This window comes from Capricornis sumatraensis, chromosome 17, assembly GCF_032405125.1.
Source record: "Capricornis sumatraensis isolate serow.1 chromosome 17, serow.2, whole genome shotgun sequence".
Taxonomy (NCBI): domain Eukaryota; kingdom Metazoa; phylum Chordata; class Mammalia; order Artiodactyla; family Bovidae; genus Capricornis; species Capricornis sumatraensis.
Window position 1 is genome coordinate 49865965 of NC_091085.1, and position 21100 is coordinate 49887064.

The 21100-nt window shown below is 38.9% G+C and overlaps 1 pseudogene; it reads left to right on the forward strand.

Annotated features, from left to right (window-relative positions):
* LOC138093541 (histone-lysine N-methyltransferase SETMAR-like) overlaps window positions 1–21100 on the forward strand; it is a 99518-nt pseudogene that overhangs the window by 30470 nt on the left and 47948 nt on the right.

Here is a 21100-nt window from a genome sequence, read left to right on the forward strand (position 1 = left end):
CTTAACTAAAGAAGGTTACATAGTTTATGAAGTGTCTGTGGATGGCACATGATAAACCTTCTCTGTTTAGTTTTAGGTTATTTTGTTTTCTGCATCTAACACCAAATAAAAAGTTTAAAATTTTATTTTCATCCTGTTAGAAAAGCAAATATCAAATTCCTTATAATTAACAGTAAACTTATGTGAAACTACTTGCCTGTCCTTTTGACCTATGTGTACGTGTGCTAAGTTGCATTAGTCCTGTCTGTTTGTGACCCTATTGTCTGTAACCTGTCAGGTTCCTCTGTCCATAGGATTTCCCAGTCAGGAATACAGGAGTGGGTTTCCATGCCCTTCTCCAGGGTATCTTTCTGAGCCAGGGACTGAACCTGCATCTCTTACATTTTCTGCATTGGCAGGCAGATTTTTTTTTTTTTTAAACCACTAATGCCAACTGGGAATCCAGTCTTTTTCCCTAATCTCTTCCTAAACTAGAAAACACACATAACAGCCCAAACATACAGTTGCTGGTGAAAAGTGAAAGTGTTAGTTGCTCAGTTGTGTCCAATTCTTTGTGACCCCATGGACTGTCTGTAGCCCACCAAGTTCCTCTGTCCATGGAATTCTCCAGGAAAGAATACTGGAGTGGGAGTGGGTAGTCATTCTCTTCTGCAGGGAATTTTCACAACTCAGGGATTGACCCTTGATCTCCCACACTGCAGGTAGATTCTTTGCCATCTGAACCACCAGGGAAATTGCTGATATTCAAACTATATTATGAAAGGTGTGACACTAGAATTTTTCACTCAGACTGACTCAAAAGGAAGATAACCAACCATGTTTACTTAAATATATATATATATATATATATATATATCTTTATATTTAAAGTTGGTGATACTACAGAACTTTAAATTGCAAAACATTTTCCAATGTAGTTACAACCATAACTTCATTCTTTGTAACTAATCTGTATCTCAGAAAACTCTCCAGAATATTTCTTAAGCCTGATTTCTATTTTCAGTTTTTACAGTTTGAGCAACGGGATTTAAATTTTATAAAAGTAAGCAAAATAACCCTGAAAGTTTTCTTTTCTGGAAGGGCAGGATTCTTTGACAATTCCTCTCTGTTCAGTGGCATCTACACCCCATTTGTCCATTCTTGCTTTCAAAGATGCATCATGCCAGTTTCAAAGTCTGATTCTTACTTAACAGCTTTCACTTTTTTCCATAGATGACACACTCTTGATGTCTAAGCCACCATGTAAGAGAGTAACTCCCCACTGCATAGATGATGTGAAGAAATCATGAGAATACGTAGAGAGACCAAGTGGGACAACTCAGCCAACTTTCAGTACATGCCCACCAAGTTCTCAGATGTAATCAAAGCCTTCTCATACCTTGGAGACTAGCCAGCTGCCAGCCAAATCCCACCACGTGACCCCAGCCAGCCAGCAGGAGAATGATTCAGCAGGGTCTTACATGAGTTCCTGACCCATCTGTCTGGAACAAAATTGATTTTTGCTTTGATTAATTAACTTTCAGATAGTTCATTATGCAGGCATCAGTATCCAGAACACATGGGTATAAGGGATATTGCTTGGTGGGTGTCTCTAAGACTGCAGCTTTGTGTTATATTCTTACCTTGAGTTTAAAACCTGAATCTCAAATACACGTATCAATATGCCCCTTTTAAGACAGAGAAATACTCATACTATATTATGTCACTTGTATGTAGAATCTAAAAAAATAATAAACATGAATCTATGCATAAAATAGAAACAGACTCACAAAGATGGAAAACAAACTTAGGGTTACCAAAGAAGAAAGGGGTAGCAGAGGGATAAATTAGGAGTTTGGGACTGACATATACACACTACTGTATATAAAATAGATAATCAACAAGGACCTACTGAATAGCACAGGGAACTAACTACACTCAATATTTTGTAATAACATACTGGAATATAATCTGTTAGAAAATAAAAAACAAAAGCAGAATCATGCTGTACCTGATCACCTGAAACTAACACAACATTGTACATCAACTATCCTTCAATTAAAAATTAAAAGAATTGTAACGTCCAGGCTCCTTTGAAGCTCTGTGTGGTCAGGGATAAATATTTTCTCAGAGATGTAAATGGAAATGCTGCTCACATGTGCTGGACAATGTCCTTAAATCCCTTCTCCCTTTTCTGGGCTAGAATGTGAATGTGGTCATTGTTGTCACAGCTTCATGAGGGACCTTGAGGAGCAGGAGTTCACCCTGTAGGTGTGGGAGTTTAGTGCTGTAAAGATCAGGGAATCTTGTGATTTCAAGAAACTGCTGACCTTATTTTTCATGATTGAAAAACACATGATTTTGTATATTATGTCTTAGTTTTGCATCTATGAAGCTGAGACTAGCCCATGCAATGGTAATTAAAGTAGGAAAGTAGGGAGGCAATATTTTATTTCAAAGAATGTTGAGATAGATACATCATATTGGCTGGGCTTGGAGATTCTAACCTTCAGTTTTCACCTGAAGGAATCCTTCATTTATCCACCATTATTTCTAGTACTTTGCATGTAGCTTTTATTACTTCTTAAAAGTTGCTAAAATTTTCACCTAGGTTCCTTATAGGATTATCTACATTTCTGGATCCTAGTAGAAATCAGGAATACAGACACGCTCAATGAAAATATTCTTGTAGGTTAAAAGGCACTTCCCAGGTGATGGGAAAGAACTGCTTGCCAGTGTAAGAGACTTAAGGGATGCAAGTTCAATCCTTGGGTTGGGAAGATCCCCTGGAGGAGGTCATGGTGACCCACTCCAGTATTCTTGCCTGGAGAATCCCAAGAACAGAGAAGCCTGGTGGCTTACAGTCCATAGAGTCGCCAAGATTTGGACATGACTGAAGCGACTTAGTACGTGTGTGTGCGTGCAGACACACACAAACACAGAGGTTAAAATGTTGAAGCTGATTTGGGAGCCTGGAAATAGATTGATTTTAATTTATATCTAGAAAAAAATTTAATGATTTCATAAATACAGGGCTAACTGCCACTTGTGTTACTAATTTTTAAAAACCTCACTTCCTTTGATGTGCAAATACCTCACTGGTCAGAAACAATGCTGTATATAAAAACATGATGATGTGTGAAGTATTTGTAAGTCAATAGGTGCTGGTCTTGGCAGAAATATCATGGGCAGGAAAGGCCATTCCACACCCAGAACAAACACCTATTCCAGTGCAAGCCCTTCCATGCAACCCCTTCCATGGCAGAGATGGTTCTAAGTAATCTGTTCCCACTTAGTTCATCATGGGCTACTCAGGTCTCATGATAACTTGGTAGTTTATAGTCAAGTGTTGAGTCATTACCAATGCCTAGTAACAACCCTGAAGACATTTCTCATAATGAGAATAGTCATTTATAAAAGATGGCGTCAGTTTAGTCAGTTCAGTCACTCAGTCATGTCCAACTCTTTGCAACCCCATGTATAACAGCACTGCCTGCCTCCCTGTCCATCACCAACTTCCGGAGTTCACTCAAACTCATGCCCATCGAGTCGATGATGCCATCTAGTCATCTCATCCTCTGTCGTCCCCTTCTCCTCCTGTCCCCAATCCCCCCCAGCATCAGAGTCTTTTCCAATGAGTCAACTCTTCGCATGAGGTGGCCAAAGTATTGGAGTTTCAGCTTCAGCATCAGTCCTTCCTTAAGCAAAAGTCTTTAGGTTCTTTGAATCACCTGTGAGAGCCTGCTGGTGACTCTACTTCACTATGTGTCACACAATTCAAGGGTCACTTGTTCTTGGTTCCTGTGGTTTAAATGGCTTAGTAAGTCATATGGCAGCCTGGATATACTGTGTATCCTTTTGATCCCACTCAAAACTGGTGAACTTTGGAGTTACTTAGTAAACATGTTGGAGTGAATGTCCAAATGAGGTATATGTCTCCTTCAAACCCAAAGGAGACTGCTAGGTGTTGTGTTCCTGTGATTGTGGCAGAAAATTTAGAAAGTTTAGTTATTCAGTCATGTCCAACTCTTTGCAACCCCATGGACTGTAACCTACCAGACTGCTCTGTCCATGGGATTTTACAGGCAAGAGTACTGGAGTGGGTTGCCATTTCCTTCTCCAGAGGATCTTTCCAACCCAGGGATCGAACCCTGGTCTCCCACATTGTAGGCGGACACTTTTCCATCTGAGCCACAAGGGAAGTTCTTGTGGTAGGAAGGACCTAATTCTTCACTTTAGAAGGACGTCTGAACTTTCCCCACATCACTAAACTTCGAATATTCACCCAGGTCCTTGAGATTTAGTGGTATTTTTTTCCCATCCTCTTACTTGTGTGTGTCTTAACAATTTGTCAAAAGCATTTGCTGCTTTCTAATTACTAAGTCAATGATCATGTCATAATCAATGTGATAATGCAATATGTTGCCCTGTGGAATAGAGGGAAAATATGCCTACAGACCTGTTTACCACAAAGACTGTAGGATGAGAGAAATCTTGAGGGAAGAAATGGAAGGGTGTTTCTGCCAGCTGAAAGAAAACCATTTCTGATGGTCTTTTGGAACATTTGTTCCTTCTCCCCATTTGCCTACATATTCCATCATTTATATCAACATGGATTTATGGACACGTTTTATTCTTTGTGACATAATCACTGTAAACGGTTTATATTATTGCACAGATTATTCTATCACTGGTCTTTTGGAGTTTTTTATGGTCAGCTCCCTTCCTAGCAGGTGTGTCAAGGGAGGTGTCTTTTCTTCACTTCTGGCACTTCAAGGTGATTCAAGTTCATTTTCTCTTTTCTTTGTATAAGCTCTAAAATCGGATATGTTTTTCAAGGAGATTTGATTCATTTTAATAGACAATGGCATTTAGAAAACAAGATATGTGTACTGAGTATGCTCATTGCCCCTGTTCTGTCATTTCCTGCAAACATTCTCAGTGGACAGAATTAGAAAATATATTTGTGTATGTTATTCTGACATAAATATATATATATATATATATACAAGTATACTCATTTTGTGTATATCTTTTTATACATTTTGATGAACAAATTCATCCTGGCATCTTCAATAAATTCAGTTCCACAGGACTTTCACTCTTCTCCTACCCACACTTTTTAAAATGTTTATTTATTGTCTATTTTTGGCTGTGCTGGGTCTCTGCTGCTGTGCATGGGCTTTCTCTAGTTACAAAGAGTGGAAGCTACTCTTCGGTTCTGGTGTGCAGGCTTCTCATTGTGGTGGCTTCTTTCATTGCTGCTCACATGCTCTAGGGTGTGTGGGCTCAGTAGCTGAGGGGCATGGGCCTAGTTGCCTTGCAGCTTGTGGGATTTTTCCAGACCAGGGATTGAATCTGTGTGCCCTGCATTGTCAGGTGGATTCTCAACTGCTAGACTGCCAAATAAGCTTCCCCCTTCACTTTCTGATTTGTAACTTCTCATTGTGACAGTTAGAAACATGGCTACTATTACTTATAATTTAAGAATTTGCTTGACCCTAGATGTATGTAATGTGTTTGAAGAATAGTTAACACATACAGATACGAGAAATAAATTTTGCATATGCAATTATTATTTATGTGCTGTTCCTTCTGTCTTTCAGCCTTAGAGTTTCCAGTCAAAACACTGCTGACTCTACGTCAGAGCCTTTTATCCCAACTCCTTTTAGTGGGATTATGCTGAAAATTAGAAATATAGTCAAGTTTATTTGCAAAATCACCATCCTATCCAGGGATTCCCCAAATTCTAGTTGATTAGTTTAATTTGCATACAACAAAGTTTAGTCTTTATGTTACACAATTCTATGGATTTTTGACAAAGTCATGCATTCATCACCAACAGTATACAGAGAACAGTTTTATCACCCTAATAAATTGCTTATGTGATCTGTTGTCAAACATCCCTTCAACCCCAAACAAACACAGATCTTTTCTCGCATCCTTACAGTTTGTGTTTCCAGAATGTCATTGAAAGGGACTATGCAATATATTTTGTGTGTGATTTCTTTCCCTCATAAAATGCAGGTGATATTAGTCAATGTTAATATGTTACTAGCTTGCTTTCTTTTTATCACTGAGTATATTCCATTGCATGGATCATCACAGCTTATTTATCCATTCCTCTATTGATGTAAATCTTGATTGTTTCATTCTTTGATAATTATGAATAAAGCTTCTGTAAACACTTACTTATGTACAGATTTTGTGTGAACATATATTTTTATATATTTTTATATATTTTTAATTCATTTAGTGAATACTTAGGTGTGGGATTGCTGGACTGTATTGTAATGTATTTCTGATCCTGCTCACCACACGTTGTCTTGCTGTTGACCCTGTTCGCACTATTCTTTGAATCTAGGGCAGGCAAGGTGCGAGCTAAGAGGCTATAAAAAGACTCAAGGAGCCATGAGAACTGCAGACACGTTTATTCTCTCCTGGCTGGCATGGCAGCCAAAACACAGTCTCTCACCTGGCTGACACAGCAGCTGTAGCAGCAGACATATTATTAGATCATGAAAAACGCTGGGCTGCAAGAAGCCCAAGCTCGAATCAAGATTGCCGGGAGAAACATCAATCACCTCAGATATGCAGATGACACCACCCTTATGGCAGAAAGTGAAGAGGAACTAAAAAGCCTCTTGATGAAAGTGAAAGAGGAGAGTGAAAATGTTGGCTTAAAGCTCAATATTTAGAAAACTAAGATCATGGCATCTGGTCCCATCACTTCATGCAAAATAGATGGGGAAACAGTGGAAACAGTGTCAGACTTTATTTTTTTGGTCTCCAAAATCACTGCAGATGGTGATTGCAGCCATGAAATTAAAACGCTTACTCCTTGGAAGAAATGTTATGACCAACCTAGATAGCATATTGAAAAGCAGAGACATTATTTTGTCAGCAAAGGTCCGTCTAGTCAAGGCTATGGTTTTTCCAGTAGTCAGGTATAGATGTGAAAGTTGGACTGTGAAGAAAGCTGAGCGCTGAAGAATTGATGCTCTTGAACTGTGGTGTTGGAGAAGACTCTTGAGAGTCCCTTGAACTGCAAGGAGATCCAACCAGTCCATTCATCCAACCAGTCCATTCTGAAGGAGATCAGCCCTGGGATTTCTTTGGAAGGAATGATGCTAAAGCTGAAACTCCAGTACTTTGGCCACCTCATGCGAAGAGTTGACTAATTGGAAAAGACTCTGATGCTGAGAGGGATTGGGGGCAAGAGGAGAAGGGGATGACAGAGGATGAGATGGCTGGATGGCATCACGAACTCGATGGACGTGAGTCTGAGTGAACTCCGGTAGTTGGTGATGGACAGGGAGGCCTGGCGTGCTGCGATTCATGGGGTCGCAGAGAGTCAGACACAACTGAGCGACTGAACTGAACTGAACTGAATTTGTGGTGCAACAGCCACTTTCTAGGTGGAGCTCAGAAATGCATACTGCACAATGTAGCCTACAGCCAGTGAGCACCTGAGACATGCATGTGCAGGGCTACAGATGAGCTCAGCTGTTACATAGTCACTACTTACAAAACCTGAGGCGAGAGAGCCTGAATAGGCCTTCTTGAATGATTTACTCTCCCCCAACAGGTAAGTATACGTCTTACTTTATTTAAAAAAAATAGATGAAACTTAAATGCATGTTACGAAGGGAAAGAAGCCAATATTAAAAAGGCTACACTGATAAATCTGTTTGCAGAGCAACAGTGAAGATGCAGACATAGAGAACAGACTTATGGACAAGGGTGGAGAAGTGGGTGAGAGGAATGGAGAGAGCAGCCTGGATGCACGTACAGTAATGGATGTAAATAGATAGCCAGTGGAAATCTGCTGTATGACTCAGGGAACTCAAACTGGGGCTCTGTAATAACCAAAGGGGTGGGAATGGGTGGGAAATGGGAGAGAGATTCAAAAGGGAGGGGACATATGTACACCTATGGTTAATTCATGCTGATTATGGCAGAAATCAAACCAATATTGTAAAGCAATCATTGATCAATTAAAAATGAATATTTTTTTTAAGACTAAAAACTGTATAATTTCAACTGTATGACTTTCCAGAAGAAATGAAACTATGGAGATAGTAAAAAGATCAAGGTTGTCAGGCGTTGTGGCGCAGGGAAGATGAAGAGATGGAGTACAGATTTTTAGGGTAGTGGAATGGTTATTTTTGATACTATAATAGTGAGTACCTGTCATTCATAATACTCTTGTCCAAACCCATAGAATGGAGAACACCGAAAGTGAATGTAAACTATGGACTTTGGGTGACTATGTGTCTATATAGGTTCATTGACTGTAACAAATATACCATCTGGTGGGGGTTACTGACAGGGAGGCTTTGAATGTGAGAGGGCTCAAGATATATAGGAATTCTCTAACTTCCTCTCAATTTTGCCATAAATTAAAATGCTCTAAAGTTTTTTTTTTTAATGTTTTTATAAACTGCTTTTGTCAAAGAGAATTAAAATATTTATACCACAGAAAGACTACTTATCTCTTTTGTACATTTTACCCATTAAGTATTTTTTGTATATTAATCTTATAATTTTAGATTGAAGTTCATTTTCATAAAGTAATACTATACTTTATTTTATAGTTTAGATCAGGTAAATGTTATGCACCGAGCCCGTATCTCCGAACCGACCGAGAGAGCAAGTCCACCACAGTAATGCAAGGGCAAGAAGGGAGTTTGTTTATTCCTAGCGCGCTAGGGCCCAAGTCTCATCCCACACAAGGGAATCCGAAAAGAGCCCCGAACAAAGGAGTATGGCGGCTTATATACAGGCAGTTCTTTGTTTCCGTTACAGGAGTAGCTGGCGTTACATGATTGGCCAGGCAGGATGAGCGCATATCCTGTCTCTTTCTGGTAAACATGACTCAGGTCCTAGAGCCCGTCGTTTGGTCCCTAACAATAAGTAAGATTTATAATTTTTGTTTGAAAACGTAGTGTAATATTTATTATTGTCAGAACGCAAATTCTTTATTTTTGGCATCCTGCACCTTATTCCATAGGTGTTTTCTTATTTGCAGATGTAAAGCTGCTTTTGTTTCATGTTTCAATGAGGTGATTTTGAATATATTGTGAATGTTTGTCTTTCTCAAGAACTTGCTAAATATTTTCTCAAAATAAATTACTATTTTTTCCTGGGTTTTATCTGTTTGCCAAGACCATTTAAAAGTCAGACTTTATTTACAAACTAAAAAGTTGATTGTTATATATCATGGATACTGACAGTATCTAGATTTCTGAGTTAGATATAAGGAATGTTATTAATCACAGTCCAGCAAGTCCTGTGAGAAAAATACTGTGTTCTTTCTCCTCTCCCCCAGAGGAGCAATGGAAAGAGGCCTGGAGGATGAGTCTGCATTTTAGCTGAGCAACCCGAATGCTCGAGAGTGTTCAGAACAACTGTAGGCCTATTGCCTCAGAAGGACACATTGCCTTTGTTATACAGACAGTATAAAAACCTCATATTTGATCCAGAGGGAAATATTAGCACCATCTTGTAAAGCCATTTGTTATAACAAAAAAACAAAAAAAAAACAAAAAAAAACACACACACAACAAAAAACAACCCTCCTTGAAAGGATAATCTGGAACAAAGGTAAACAGTGTTTCTTCTTGTAAAAGAAACAGAAACACGAGAGACTCAGCATGAATCATCTCAAAATGATGCTCATCCATAGTTTCTATATTTTTTTGACTTCTGCTAAATTTTCCCATGAATACACCCCTGTCAGCCACTCTAATTAATCTCACTCACAGTGTCTGAGACCAATTTTGTTCCCTTTTTTTCTAGTACAGCATTTAATTAAGTCCCATACTATCAACAGTATTTCACAGAGCAGAATGAGGCCCACCTGTAGGAATGACCTCCAAGGTCATGGACCAACCAATTGAGCTGACCATCAGGCTATTTTCCTGTAGTTGCTGTAGGCATCTTTTACCTGCCCTGAGGCATTATTTCAGCTATAGCAGGATACATTGGTGACTACATGGTCTTTATCTGGAACTGTAAGACCCAAATCTCAGACAATTTTCCCATAACAGACCAAGTTAATGAATCAAGACTGATCTAAATGCCTTTGGGATCCTGGTAGTATCACTGATAACTCCAACTCAAGTTAGATAAAACTTTAATAAAGCAGATAATTACCCACAGAGTAAACATAGAATAAGTATACCCAGATAACTCTACAAGGTTTACTCTGGTACACAGTGAATCTGTGTAAAAGACTTCCTTAAATACCTTGAAACTATGTGCCTTTTCATCTTTGCTGAGGGCACCTGTCTGTGATGGTCAGGCTGTTTTTGCAACTCTATCTTAGCCTTAGCTTCCTGTTTGTGCAGGGCCTCAAGGTCACCCAAAGGTGAGAGATTGGAGTCCTTTTAGACATTTTTTGGACAAACAGCCCTGCATATGCATGTGAGTTTCTTCTTTGCCAGGTATATATCAGAGCTTTCAAAGTTCGTGGAATCTCAGTCTCCAGCTCTTCTTTCTGTATTTTTGGCCAGTCTCTTGGTTGCAGAGAGTTGGACACCACTGGGTGACTTCACTTCACTCACTTCATACTTTATCACTGGAGAAGGAAATGGCAACCCACTCAAGTATTCTTGCCTGGAGAATTGCATGGACAGAGGAGCCTAGCAGGCCACGGTCCATTCAGTCACAGAGAGTCGGACACGACTGAGGTGACTAAGCATGTACTTGTCTGTCCCAACTTGTATCTAAATTCAGGAAGATGCCACGTTAAACAGTTACTGATTATTATTTTTTTAGACACATTCTTGCAAAAAAGCTTTTCCTGTTTCGTAAACTCCAAAGCAAGTGAAACCACGACAAAGCCCTGAGAGGGAGACTCTTTCTGAAAACTGCAAAGAGGATGGGGAATTTGAAGGGTCCCAGCCTCACTCTCCCCAGTCCTCTGGTGGGGGCATGGCTGCTGATGGTAACTGCAACCTTGGTGATACAACTGCTGTACTTCAAGATGACTTCTGGACTGGGGAAGAGGGAAGGAATAAGCCACATTAGTAAGTTACAAACATTGTTGTTTGTCATGAGAGCTGGCAGTTTGTGTGGAATAGAAAGTCCTTTGAACTTTTAAAATCTAAGCTAATACCCAGAATTCTGAAAAAGTAGATTTTGAAACTTTTGGTCAGTAGTTTGATTGTTTTCACTGAATAGCTCATTCTCATACGTTGAGTTTCGACTTTCCTGGGAGTAGTTATGTTCTAACTTACTCTTCAATGTCTTGTGATAGTTGCTTTCCATGTTCTGTTGTCCTGGCTTTTTAGTCAAAATCAGTTGGAAAAATATGATGGATCATGTTCACTCCATCCAATCTCTGTATCATGTGCATTATTCAAGTTAAAGCTGTCATATTATATAAAAGTTTTTTTATGTAAAAATCTTTATGAAGACAAATTTGTATAAAATATTTACTCTATTCATCAGTTACTGAGTCACAAACAAAAAACTTTTAAATTTTATTGATTTATCAAAGGCAAAAGCAATCAAGATTTTTAAAGTATATTCATGCATTTGGGGTCATTATAGATGGAGTAGTTTTCCTTTCAATACTGCATGCTTTATAGCATATATTCTTTAAAAATGTAATATCAAAATAATTTTTAGTTCAGATAGATATTTTGGTGTGATTATTACTAAAAATGTGAAATTACATATTGTTATTGTTTTTTGGTTGCTAAGTATGAAGACAGAAAACTCAGAACTTACACCATTTAACAACTCTTTATTTAAACCATTTAACAACTCTTATTTTAAAACCCTCTTGACTTAATAACAATCCAAAGTGGAGGGGTAAAAAGTGTCCTTATAACAATACCTACTGTGGGCCTTTTATATAGGCAAACAAAATTTTTATTTTTTTATGTATGTATAAAACAAAGATCATGGCATCCCATCCCATCTCTTCAAGGCAAATAGATGGGGGAAAAGTGGAAACAATGAGATATTTTATTTTCTTGAGCTGAAAATTCACTACGGGCTGTGACTGCAGCCACAAAATTAAAAGACACATGTTAAAAAGAGAGACATCACTTTGCTGACAAAGGCCCATTCAGTCACAGCTATGGTTTTCCAACAGTCACATACAGATGTGAGGATGGATGAAAAGCTGAAGAATGGATTCTTTTGAAATGTGGTGCTGGAGAAGACTCTTGAGATTCCCTTGGACAGCAGGGAAATCAAACCAGACAATCCTAAAGGAAATCAACCCTGACTATTCATTGGAAGGAATGATGCTGAAGCTGAAGCTCCAATACCTTGGCCACCTGATTCAAAGCTGACTTACTAGAAAAGACTCTGATGCTGGGAAAGATTGAGGGCATGAGGAGAAGGGGGTGACAGAGGATGAAATGGTTGGATGCCATCACCGACTCAGGGGACACCAGTTTGAGCACACTCGGAGATAATGACAGACAGGAAGACTGGTGAACTGTAACTTACGGGGTCAGAAAGAGTCGGACATGACTTAGCAACTATTGAGAAAGACCTGATGCTGGGAAAGATTGAAGGAGGAGGAGACGATGACAGGATGAGATGGTTGGATGGTATCACCTTCTCAACAGACAAACTCTGAGAGATAGTGAAGGACAGGGAAGTCTGATGTGCTGCAGCCCATGGGGTTGCAAAGAAACGGACACAACTCAACTAATGAACAGGAATAACAATAGTTATTTGAATGAATGGAACAGATTTCCTATTTAAAATGTTTAAAATATGAGGTACAAAAGCATAAAAGTAAACTTCAGTGGTAGTAAGTCTACCAAGAACATATGTTTTATAATTCTATGCAACAGATTAATAAACTTCTGTATAATTTGAAAATTTAACATAATTTCTCTATAGTGTTTCAAAGAAAATGTATTTAAATACTCTGATGACCAATAAGAGATTAACAGATTATTACACATAATCACCTGAAAATATTATTTTTATCCACAAGCAAATTGCTTGTTGCAAGAGAAAGGGGAAGAGTGGTATGTATGGAGGTAGAGCTCTTACTCACACAGCACCTCTTGTATTATATTATCTCTCTTCACCTACATGATCATACATTCCTATTGTATCATTTTGATTATTATTTAAATTAAACATTCAAAATGGGAAAATTAAGACTGTTTTGTTCTATAAAAGAAATGGAAGTTTGAACTGAAGCAAGTTCAAAATTTTAGCATACCTAATTTTATAACATAGAATTAAAACTATAATCAGCAATCATTTAGAAAACTTAAAATAACAGGCTAAAGTTTTTTTGGCCTTAGGTATCAAAAATTATATCTGTTCTTTATCACACTATTTTTTTGAGACATAAACTTAATATTACATTTGTAACCATGGTGAAATCTTAAAGAGTGCTTCTTGTGGTTTTTTATTATACCTTTTGATTCCATTTTAGGGCCTGAATACTTTAATTGTCATTTCTTAGCAGTCAAGGGACCAAATTAAGGGAATTTTAGGTGAAAGAAGTGAGTTTTTCCATGCTCTTGGATAGACATCAAAGGAAGAGAGCTCTATTTTATTCCCTGTGATTTTCTTTAGGCTTTGGGAGCCAGGAAATATCATCAGAGAATAAACATTCAGTTCAAAACAAAAAAAGAAAAAAAATGTTTTGCTACCATAAAATGACCTCAAAATTCTCCTTGAGGAAGGAGGCACATTGTGCAAAGGGTATTAAAAGATCTCTGCATACAAAAGCATCTCTAAATGAAACCAAATGCCTCCATTTTGTAGACCTGTTTGAGGTTGTAAGAACACAGTGTTTGCAGACAAACCACCACAAAACTGTACTGTTTCCTGTAGTTGTCAATCAAACAGTTGTACCAGTAGAACAGTGTCTCAAGGGACTTGGGGACTAGGAGCTGAAGGAAGAAGGGCAGGTGAGCCCTGGTGTAGGTTCAGGTCCTGCCTGGAGCACGCTGTGTATGATGGAGAGTAACCCGAATAATCTTCAGTTTCACATTCGGGCAGGTTCATTGTTGCTCTCCAAAGACAGTTAAATGCTTCCTGCCCCTCCCATCTGACTCAAATCAAATACACTTACAGACAATAATGGAACAAGGTACAGAGTTCTTAAGAGGAGTCTGGTACATCTGAAAATACGCACTCATAACTGAAGATGTAGAGATATGAATTGTGATAATGAACAATCAGTCACATGGGACCATGTTCATCTGTGTGCATGCTAAGTCGCTTCAGTCATGCCCAGCTCTTTGTGACCCCATGGACTGTAGCCCACCAGTCTGTACTTCCATGGGATTTTCCTGGCAAAAATACTGGAGTGGGTTGCCATTTCCTCCTCCAGGGGATCTTCCTGACTCAGGGATCAAACCCGTGTCTCTTATGTCTTCTGCATTGGCAGGCAGGCTCTTCACCACTAGCACCACCGATCTGTACTGTTGCATTATTTACATTTCATAAAATGCCACAGAGACAGGCTGGGACCTGAGGCTTGGGGCCCTCTGCTGCAATGTTTGCACCTGGACAAACATCTCCTCAAGCAACAAAACCGTAAGCAGCTAAAAACTATTGCATGCATGTGTAGTTGGGGCAAATTATGGACAAAAGATGCAAAGAAACCAAAAACCCAACCATCATTTCTGAAGAGCCTAGGACAAAAACTGGGTGTTGGAAGCAAAATCAGGGTCCTGAGCTTGCCCCCTGAGCTTAACACCACCTAAGGGGTGGGCAAATCACTTAAGCCACCTCTCCAGCCAACCCCTGGACACATCTTTACTCTCAGTCCATATAAGAAACCAGCTTGCACCTCCCTTGCAAGCAAGCAAGGACACCTGTTACTTGCTCTGGCAGTAGAAACCCCAATAAAGCCATACCTGCATTTATTGTCTGGCTTCTAATCAACTCCTATTGATTAAGGAGGTCAAGAACCTTTGTCATTAACACTATTGAATAGATTTTTTCTCCGAGGAGTGCCTTGATTAGAATGAGTCTAGTCTCTGATATGCAAGTAATCTACGTATCAGTTAGAGACACTGTGCTGTGTGAGTTCTCTCCCACCTGCTAAGGAACTCGTGGTCTGCCCAGAAAGGATAGTAAAGAATTCCCACAAGCATTGTGACACTGAAATGTCACAGTGCCATGAAGCTCACCATTGTGGCCGCAGCCTCAGGCCACCATGAGAGCCTCACCAGAGCTGTGCCTTATCAGCTGGTACATCATCCCTGGACCTCGGGAAATACCTGTGAGATCTCAAATCCTCATTGTTCAAAGTCATCTCCAGTTTTCTGTTTCTGCATAATTACCCCTCTCTACACTCTTTTATGGCTTTTCTTTTTTTCTGCCAAAGCCATATTTAGTCAAATAACCAAAGCAGAAAATGAATTGATTATGTGGCTATCAATTTACAAATTGATGTATTTCTAGATAACTTGAGATCCAGGAGTCAAGACCGGACATAAAGTGACAGATCAGAGTTGCCAGTTAGTAGATGGCCCTGTGAAATACAAACATGGAGGGATTTTGAGAATTCCTGCATCTTTACACTGCTTGCTGGAGATTCAGTGTCCTGGATGGAGCCTTTCATTTGCTGAATCTCAGTTGCCTTTTATTACCTAAATCAATGTGGAGTAAACTTTGCTTTTCACAGAGGCACCAAGACCTTGACTTTTGAAGATTTGTGGTGATTTTATAGGCTTCCCAGGTGGCACAGTGATAAAGAATTTGCCTGCCAATGCAGGAGATGCAAGAGATGCAAGTTCAATCCCTAGGTTGGGAAGATTCTCTGTAGTAAGAAATGGAGACCCACTCCAGTATTCTTGCCTGGAAATTTTCCAACAATGGAATAAAAAAGGTAATCCTTAGGCCACTGGTCTGATTCTGCTTCAAAGAAGAGTGGCTTGTTTAAGGGCTTCCCAGGTGATGCTAGAGGTAGAGAACCTGTCTACCAGTGCAGGAGACATAACAGATATGAGTTCGATCCCTGGCTTGGGATGATGCCCTGGAGGAAGGCATAGAAACCCACTCCAGTATTCTTGCTTGGGTCACGTAGAGTCAGATAAGACTGAAGTGACTTAGCACACACACATATATATATATATATCCCCTGGAGAAGGGAATAGCAACCCATTCCAGTATTCTTGCCTGAAAATTTTCATGGACAGAGGAGTTGGGTGGGCTACAGTCCATGGGGTAGCAAAGAGTTGGACACGACTGAATGACTAACACTTTCAGTTTCATAGAAAAGAAGTAAAGTAAGTCAGACCTAGAAAGACAAATATCACATGATATCCCTTTTATGTGGAATCTGAAAAACAAAAATAATACAAAAGAACTTATATACAAAACAGAATTAGACCCACAGACATATAAAACAAACTTATTGTTACCAAAGGGGATAACAAAGTAGGGAGGATACATTAGGAGTTTGGGATTAACAGACAGACACACAGTATTGTGTTTAAAATAGGTAACCAAAAAGGACCTACTGTATAGCACAGAGAACTATACTCAATATTTTGTAAAAACCTATAACAGATGCACGGGGATGATCCAGAGAGATGATATGGGATGGGAGGTGGGAGTGGGGGTTCAGGATTGGGAACTCATGTACACCCGTGGTGGATTCATGTCAATGTATGGCAAAACCAATACAGTATTGTAAAGTAAAATAAAGTAAAAATAAAATAAAAAAAAAAGAGTGGGGAAAGTGCACCCCTACTAAAACAAAACAAAACAAAACACCTCTATAACAGAAAATCACCTGAAAAAAAGTATATATATGTGTGTATGTATAAATGAATCACTTTGCTGTATAACTGAAACTAAAACAATACTGTAAATAAAGAATACCTCATTTTAAAAAAAGGAATTATAAAATGGTGAATCTTCCAAATTAAAAATATGATATTTGGAAAAAGAAAACAAAGATAGATGTATTTCAACTTTGTTAATATCTTGTTTCTTCATCTGTAACACAGGGATAACAATTCTATCATCTCAAGGACTAAATGAGAATTGATGATCAATGTATTCCAAACAATGCCTGATATCTAGTGAGCACTTACTAATATTAAATATTACTGTTATTACTACTTTAATTTCATTGTAATAACATACCAACAAAAATATCATCATTATAATTCATCACCATCATGAATATTCCCACAAACATATATTTCAGTAAGGGATCTCTATAAAACATTCTGCCAGAGTTTAAGATCATGGTATGGGAGCTCACATTATAACACAAAAGAATAACTTCTTTAAATTTTAATATTATACTGACCTGCTATTTAAAAGTCCTCACATAATTTTTCTATCTCTTGCCCTGTAATCTTGACAAATTGGTAGATCTCTCTTTGTACCAGGAACTCCTATAGATTTATTAAAATTTTTGAACCTTATTCCTTTTAGGCTTTTCATTTCTAATCTCATGAATTCCCTAATTATTTTCCTGAAAATAAACCCATACATACATAAATATACATAAAATAATTTTCTTCTCAAAGATACACTGTCTGCCCTGCTAATTGTATTAGTTTTTCTCATTGTTTAATATAATGATTTCAGTTCAGTTCATCAGTTTAGTTGCTCAGTCATGTCTGGCTCTTTGTGACCCCATGGACTGCAGCAGGCCAGGCTTCCCTGTCCATCACCAACTCCTGGAGCTTGCTCAAACTCATGTCCATCCAGTCGGTGATGCCATCCAACCATCTCATCCTCTGGCATCTCCTGCTCTTCCTGCCTTCAATCCATCCCAGCTCAGGATCTCTTCCAGTGAGTCAGTTCTTAGCATCAGGTGGCCAAAGTATTGAGGTTTCAGTTTCTGCACCAGTCCTTCCAATGAATATTCAGGACTAATTTCCTTCAGGATTGACTAGATTAATCTCATTGTGATGATCTACCATATAACATTGCAGGGTTGCTCTGGGTCAGCTCATGTCCTAAAAATATGTTATTTTCAGTGGGAAAAAGTCTAACACAGCAAGGAGGGCATTGTTTGGTCGATTTCCCATAAAAATGGTCAGTTAACCCTGCATGCATGTTCAGTCGTATCCAACTCTTTGCGACCCTATGGACTGTTGCCAAACACTATAGACTGTAGCCCACTAGGCTCCTCTGTCCATGGGATTTTCCAGGCAAGAATACTCGAGTGGGTTGCTATCTTCTCCTCCAAGGAACCTTCCCGACCCAGGGATCAAACCCTGTCTCTTGCATTTCCTGCATTGACAGGTGGGTTATTTTTACCACTGAGCTATCTGGGAAGCCCCCACAATTCCCTACCATTTTTTTTTTTGTTTTTCATATAACAAATGTAAGCTTTTTGAAAACTTGATGTCCAGGAATTCCCCAGCAATTAAAATATTTATATTTAAATACTTAAAGTAAATTTATAACTATTAACAAATAAACTTGCAACATACATATTTGGGAAAAACAAAAAAACATAGATATTTAGTAATAAAACTGCATTTAAAGCTTTGTGATAGGATAGCATTTACTAATTGCTTATTCATAGAAGTATAAAGCTAAGCTCTGAGAAATTAAAAAACAGGTTAACTAATATAGTCTGGGCCCAACTAATTTGTGAAGGATTAATTTACCTACTTTGAGTTTGGTGCTAATAAGGCCCCAGTCACAGGTGTGATCTCTTTGTTGGCTGGTTAGGTTGACTTTTGGTCACTTCTGTATATTTCATGCCCCATGTTCATGGTAAATTCTTCCACTTGTGTCACTAGTCATAAGGAGAAATAAAACTAAGAGTGTAACTGCACATGTGCAAACTCACAACCTCTACTGGAAAAACATAACTTCCACTCTTCCGGTGGGAGTGTCATCCTAACCTGATGATACTATGTCCACTTGCAGTAGTGTTGTCATTGCTAAAAATGAACAAAACCCGTATTGTACACACTCAGCCAGATGTAAAAAACACCTTCGCATATACTCAGTAATTTTCTATAGGTGTTTAAAGAAACTAAGCTTTACAGTTGCCCATTTCTATTTTAACACAAGGCACAGAAAAGTAGCTAACTTAAAAACACAGACATAAAAAAAAAGTGATTTTCTTTTTATTTTGTTCAATTTATTTTTTTAATTGGACGATAATTGTTTTACAATGTTCTGGTGTTTTCTGCCATATAACAATGAGAATCAGTAATAATACTCAGTAATAATATACATAGACCCTGATCCCACTCCTTTAGGTCATCAGAGTGCCAGGCTGGCTTCCCTGTGTTATACAGCAGCTTTCCATTAGTTATCTGTTTTACACATGGTAGAATATATATGTCAATGCTACTTTCTCAATCCGCCCCACCCTATCCTTAAATGTACCACAATGTTCATTGCAGCACTATTTACATAACCAGGACATGGAAGCAACTTAGATGTCCATCAACAAATGAATGGAGAAAGAAGTGTGGTATATATATGCAATGGAATATTCAGTTCATTTCAGTTCAGTTCAGTCGCTCAGTTGTGTCTGACTCTTTGCGAATCCATGAATCCCAGCACACCAGGCCTCCCTGTTCATCACCAACTCCCGGAGTTCACTCAGACTCATGTCCATTGAGTCCGTGATGCCATCCAGCCATCTCATCCTCTGTTGTCCCCTTCTCCTCCTGCCCCTAATCCCTCCCAGCATCAGAGTCTTTTCCAATGAGTCAACTCTTCGCATGAGGTGGCCAGAGTACTGGAGTTTCGCCTTTAGCATCATTCCTTCCAAAGAAATCCCAGGGCTGATCTCCTTCAGAATGGAATGGTTGGATCTCCTTGCAGTCCAAGGGACTCTCAAGAGTCTTCTCCAACACCACAGTTCAAAAACATCAATTCTTCAGTGCTCAGCTTTCTTCACAGTCCAACTCTCACATCCATACATGACCAATGGAAAAATCATAGCCTTGACTAGACAGACCTTTGTTGGCAAAGTAATGTCTCTGCTTTTGAATGTGCTGTCTAGGTTGGCCATAACTTTTCTTCCAAGGAGTAAGCGTCTTTTAATTTCATGGCTGCAGTCACTATCTGCAGTGATTTCGGAGCCCAAAAAGTAAAGTCTGACACTGTTTCCACTGTTTCCCCATCTATTTCCCATGAAGTGATGGGACCGGATGCCATGATCTTTGTTTTCTGAATGTTGAGCTGTAAGCCAACTTTTTCACTCTCCACTTTCACTTTAATTAAGAGGCTTCTTAGTTCCTCTTCACTTTCTGCCATAAGGGTAGTGTCATCTACATATCTGAGGTTATTAATATTTCTCCCAGCAATCTTGATTCCAGCTTGTGCTTCTTCCAGCCCAGTGTTTCTCATGATGTACTCTGCATAGAAGTTCAGTAAGGAGGGTGACAATATACAGCCTTGACATACTACTTTTCCTATTTTGGAACCAGACTGTTGTTCCATGTCCAGTTCTAACTGTTGCTTCCTGACCTGCATATAGGTTTCTCAAGAGGCAGGTCAGGTGGTCTGGTATTCCCATCTCTTTCAGAATTTTCCACAGTTTATTGTGATCCACACAATCAAAGGCTTTGGCATAGTCCATAAAGCAGAAATAGATGTTTTTCTGGAACTCACTTGCTTTTTCCACGATCCAGCGGATGTTGGCAATGTGATATCTGGTTCCTCTCCCTTTTCTAAAACCAGCTTTAACATCTGGAAGTTCATGGTTCATGTATTGCTGAAGCCTGGCTTGGAGAATTTTGAGTATTACTTTACTAGTGTGTGAGATGAGTGCAATTGTGTGGTAGTTTGAGCATTCTTTGGCATTGCCTTTCTTTGGGATTGGACTGAAAACTGACCTTTTCCAGTCCTGTGGCCACTGCTGAGTATTTCAAACTTGCAGGCATATTGAGAGCAACACTTTCATAGCATCATCTTTCAGGATTTGAAATAGCTCAACTGGAATTCCATCACCTCCACTAGATTTGTTAGTAGTGATGCTATCTAAGGCCCACTTGACTTCACATTCCAAGATGTCTGGCTCTAGGTGAGTGATCACACCATCGTGATAATCTTGGTCTTGAAAATCTTTTTTGTACAGTTCTTCTGTGTATTCTTGCCACCTCTTCTTAATATCTTCTGCTTCTGTTAGGTCCATACCATTTCTGTCATTTATTAAGCCCATCTTTGCATGAAATGT